The sequence below is a fragment of the Pteronotus mesoamericanus genome, unplaced genomic scaffold, assembly GCF_021234165.1.
Source record: "Pteronotus mesoamericanus isolate MK-2021 breed Mesoamerican mustached bat unplaced genomic scaffold, CSHL_Meso_final scaffold_85, whole genome shotgun sequence".
In the NCBI taxonomy this organism is placed as follows: Eukaryota; Metazoa; Chordata; class Mammalia; order Chiroptera; family Mormoopidae; genus Pteronotus; species Pteronotus mesoamericanus.
Genome location: NW_026555329.1, coordinates 43343802 through 43349321, shown reverse-complemented (window position 1 = coordinate 43349321; position 5520 = coordinate 43343802). Strand labels below are relative to the sequence as shown.

Below are 5520 nucleotides of genomic sequence, written 5' to 3'. Positions count from 1 at the left end.
GGCTTGAAACTAGAAACCAACCTTAATGAAAAAACTCAAAAACACTCATATAATAGAGATTTAATAACATGTTATTAAAGATGAATGGGTAAACAATGAAGTCAAGGAGGAAAGCAAAAAGTTTCTGGGAACAAATGAAAATCAACACACAACAGTCCAAAACCTATGGGACACAGCAAAGGCAGTCCTGAGAGGGAAGTTCATAGCAATACAGACCTACCTAAAAAAAAAAAAAAAAAAAAATTCAAATAAATGACCTAACCTTACATCTACAAAAACTACATAGTAGCTTTTGGACATTATAGCCACAGCAATCAGACAAGAAAAAGAAATAAAAGGCATCCAGATTGGAAAGGAGGAAGTAAAGCTGTCACTGTTTGCAGAAGACATGATAGTATACATAAAAAACCCTTACTCTCCACCAAAAGATTACTCGATCTAGTAAGTGAATTTGGTAAAACTGTGGGATAGTAAGTCAACATTCAAAAATTGATGGCATTTTGTACACCAACAATGAAATAACAGAAACAGAAGTTAAGGGGAAAATCCCATTTACTATAGCAACAAGAAAAATGAAATACTAGAAATAAACTTAACCAAGGAGGTAAAAGACCTGGACCCAGAAATATATACAACACTGAAGAAAGAAGTTAAGGAAGATATAAATAAATAGAAGCATACCATGTTCATGGATTAGAAGAATTAACATCATCAAAATGTCCATATTACCCAAAGTAATCTATAGATTCAAGGCAATCCCTATCAAAATACCAATGACATATTTCACAAATATAGAACAAATATTTCAAACACTTATATGGAACCACAAAGGACCCCAAATACCCTCAGCAGTTTTGAGAAAAAAGAGCGAAGTAGGAGGGATCGCAATACCTGATATCAAACTATATTATAAGGCCACTGTAATAAAAACAGTCTGTTCCTGGCATAAGAACAGCCACATAGACCAATGGAACAGAATAGAGAGGCCAGAAATAAACCCATGTCAATAGGGTCATTTAATATTTGACAAAGAGGGCAGGAACATAAACTGGAGTAAAAACAGCCTCTTCAATAAATAGTATTGAGAGATCTGGACAAGTACATGCAAAAAAAAAAAAATGAAACTGGACAACTAACTTACACCCTACACCAAGATAAACTCAAGATGGATAAAAGACTTAAATATAAGTTGTGACACCATACAAGCCCTAGAAGAAAACAAATGCTGGAAAATTTCAGCTATCCCACACAGCAATATTTTCACTGTTGAATCCCTTAAGGCAAAGGATAGAAAGGAAAGAATAAACAAATGGGACTACATCAAACCAAAAAGCTTCTGCACGACTAAATAAAACATCAACAAAATGGAAAGGGAACCAACCTTATGGGAAAACAAGTTTGTCAATGGTACCTTGAACAAGGGTTTAATTTCCAAAATTTATAAAGAACTCACATGACTCCACACCCAGAAGACAAGCAATCCAATTAAAAAATGGGCAAAGGGTGGAAAAGCTGGCACTGGAATTAGAATGGGAATGGCTGCCCTGGCACAGGCTGCTAGCCAGTGAGTGCATGACCCACAGACGACCCCAGGGATGGGCCAGTGGCTGTGAGGGGAGCTCCTCTGGATCAAGCTACAGTGAAAATGTTTCGGAAAGGCAAAAAATGACACAGTAGTTGCAGTTCCCAAAGTAGTGAAGTACTAAGAGCAAGTCTGTAGACACTAGTCGTGGGGGCCTTCCTCAATCCAGCACTGTTGCCAGCCTCAATACAGATTCTACCAAAAGCTTACGACAAATCAACAGCACCTCAGATGCCTGTGCAGAAGTTTGAATAAAATATATCAGTGCCATTGAGAATCTGACACTCTCTGAAGGAAAAAGCCTAAAAGGGCCACTAGACCTGATCAACTGTATAGATGTTGCCCAGCAAGATGGAAAGTTGCCTTTTGTTCCCATGGAGGAAGAATTTATTATAGGAGTTTCCAAGTATGGTATAAAAGTATCAACATCAGATCAGTATGATGTCCTACATAGGCACTCTCTATACTTAATCATCCGGATGGTGTATTATGATGATGGTCTGGGGGCACAAAGAAGCCTATTGGCTATGAAGACCACAGATGCAAGCAATGAATACAGCATGTGGGTTTATCAGTGCAACAGCCTGGAGCAAGCACAAGCAACCTGCACAATTGTATCCACCGCTTTCCACTCCATATTGACATCTGAGAAGGCTTGAATTCTGCCATGAGTGGAAGTCAACCACATATGAACAAAAGTTCAGCTATTTTCTCAACAGTTCTTTTTCCTGTCTGCAGCATTGAACTAGCATGAAAATGTGAAGTGATTCCTTGCTCCAGATTTTCTGGGAAAAAATACTATGTATAAAGTATCAATCATTTGTTTTTCTATTAAAACATCTTATTAACAGTGAAAAAAAAAAAGGGCAAAGGGCCTGAACAGACACCTCTCCAAGGACATACAGGGGGCCCATAGATATGTGGAAAAATGCTCAACATCATTAGCCATCAGAGAGGTGCAAATTAAAACCACAATGAGGTATGACACTGGTCAGAGCAGCCCTCATTAATAAATTTACAAACAAGTGCTGGCAAGATTGTGGTGAAAATGGAACCCTAGTGTACTGCTGGTGGGAATGCAAACTGGTGCAGTCACTGTGGAAAACAGTATGGAATTTCCTCAAAAAACTAAAAATGAAACTGACTTTCGATCCAGCGATCCCACTGCTGGGACCATACCTTAAGAATCCTAAGTCACCAATTCAAAAAATCCTATGCACCTCAATGTTCATGCCAGTGTTATTTACAATAGCCAAGTGCTGGAAACAGCTTCAGTGCCCATCAGTAAAGAGTGGACCAAAAAACTGTGGTACATTTACACAATGAAATACTATGCAGCAGAAAAAGAGAAGGAACTCCTACCCTTTGCAACAGCATGGATGGAACTGGAGAGCATTATGCTAAGTGAAAAAAGCCTGTTGGTGAAAGACATACCATATGATCTCACCTATAAAGTAACATAATCAACAAAATAAAGAAATGAGCAAAATAGAACCAGAGACTTAGAAATAGAGAACAAACTAAAGGAGGGGAGGGGAGAGGGGCATAATAGGGGAAAGAAGGGGAAGGGGCAAACAAAGGAACCCAAAGAGAGGACTCTTGAGCATGGACAGTGGGGAGGGATTGAGTGTGGGAATGGGGGGGATGGTGTAAGGGTGAGTAATGGGGAAAAAGACGGGACAATTATAACTGAACAACAATAAATAAAAAATGAAAAATGAAAAAAATTATTAATCAAAACATGAAACATACCTCCTGTTTTAATCAATTGTATATTTCAGATAGTTGTAATTATAACTCAATCTAGAAAAAACTGGCATAAATTTCCATTTATATATTTTTGTAACAGGACGTTGTATGATGGGGTGATCAATAAAATACTTTACAATAAAATAATGTTAGAAAATTCTGAAAGCAATAGAATGAAAATACAAATTCAAAAAATAAAAGGAACAATGTAAAATTCTGCCAATTGATGTTGATTTACTAAAAAAATGATAGTATCAAATAGCTATTTGACAGTCTTTGGATATATATGAGAATGATAAAAAGAATTTTATTTTTAAATGTTAATATTTATAATACCATAGAAAATTGCATCCTTTTCAACTGTTTAAATTTTTAATGAAAAGAATCTTAAATGCAAACATAAAAAGGAGCAAATGGATATATAGGGTCTCAAAATTATTTTAAGAGTAGAAGCAAAAAAAGAAAGAAAAACAGAGACCACTGTCATAGGCAATATGTAAAATACTGATGACTCAGTAAATTTATTATTAGTATAAAAAAAATTCTCAATGAACCTATCTACTATTTTTTTGCCCAGTATTATTTCCACACATGAAGGAAAGTCCATTATTATTGTTCTTTTAAGAAAAAAAATTTAAAATCATGAAATGTCAGAGATTTTTGCTCCCACCCCTAAATTTTGCAGCCTTTTCATACAAAAGTTCCCCACACACTGCTTAAAACCCTTCAGTTGCTCCCAAATGCTTTATATAAGAAGGTGCTAACACCTTCATAGGACTCACATTACTCTGCACAATCTGAGTCCCACTTATTTCTCCAGACTCATTTTTCTATCTCTGCTCAAACTCTGCACTTCTGGGACTTTTTTTTTTTCAGTTCTTTGAAGCTTCTGGGACTTTTCCAACTCTAGGCCTTCACATGAACTATCCCCACTATTTGGAATACTCACCCTACTTTCTATATCTCAACTAGGTCTAATTTTTACATATTTAAATTTCAATGTAGATAATCGCTTGAAGCTTTCTCTGATGCCCTCATCACTGCCTTCACTAAGGTTGGATTAAATACTCCTCCTTTCTGGTTTTAATGAATAGTGTCCTCCCTCATCAAGCATGTATTGCAGTCATCTCTTTCCTCATCTGTGCCTTCCAGTAGCCTGTGGGTTCCAAAACAGTAGAGACAGTGTCTACTTTACTCACCATCACGTTCTTAAGCCTGGTGCAATGTATGGTACCTGATAAGTGCTTAATGAATATTGGGAGAATTAATGAATGAATTGATTTTGCTTATTAATCACTTAAAATACTTCTATTCAAAGTAACAGCTACTGTAACAATCCTAAAGGAGAAAGGAATTTATTGGAACAGTGTACAGGCTTACAAATTGACAGAAAGCTATAGTTAACAGCTTAAAATATAGGTAAAGATGCAGGTAACTCTGGGAAGCCAGGAGGATGGAAAATGATAGCAAGAATATGAGTACAACCACCTCTGTTGTAGGTGGTTGCCACCTCCTTGGGATCCCACCTCAATGCCCTTGGAGATAATCTACCTACTGCTGTGAAATATATCTCATCACCTCTTTGTCTTTTTGTTACTTGGTCAAAATTTAAATTTCTGGAAAAATGGTCACTGGCTAAAGATCATGTGTCCATGCTCAGACTGCTAAAGGTGGGGTACATCAAGATATGATCCCTCATACTTTCATAGTGGAAAGCAGGACATGCCTCTCAGCAAGACAGTGGGGAAATGACCTCAAACAGGAAGAAGGGTTTGATGTAGAGCAGCAAAGAAAGTACAGCTCTCTGTTACAGCTGTCTACAGCAAAATATGTGTTCCCACACAAAGTATTCTGTTTTAGTATGAGGGCCTCTAGAATGGCTTAACAGGTAATAAAAACACATGAATTGAGTGTGATATTTTTAGAGAACAGCCTTTTGTAGTTCAGTAATTCAAATGTGTTATTGCTAGAAGTTTTACTTAATGAAGTGCTCAGTTAAGGATAGTAAAAATGACAAAATAAACATTTAAAACATCAACTGAAAAGAACTTAAAATACTTTTGGTTGCATTTTGCAAAATTTTTCAGTGCTCCAATCTCAATTATAGCACATAATTCTACCTTTCTGTGAAAATGGCCAGAGCCTAGAAATCCAAAGGACTTTGAAAAATCACTCATCACATTTTAAAA

At 36.5% G+C, this 5520-nt stretch overlaps 1 pseudogene; it reads left to right on the top strand.

Annotated features, from left to right (window-relative positions):
- Positions 1-1645: 1645 nt before the first annotated feature.
- On the top strand, positions 1646-2241 carry LOC129063001 (integrin beta-1-binding protein 1-like; annotated as a pseudogene).
- Positions 2242-5520: the final 3279 nt, after the last annotated feature.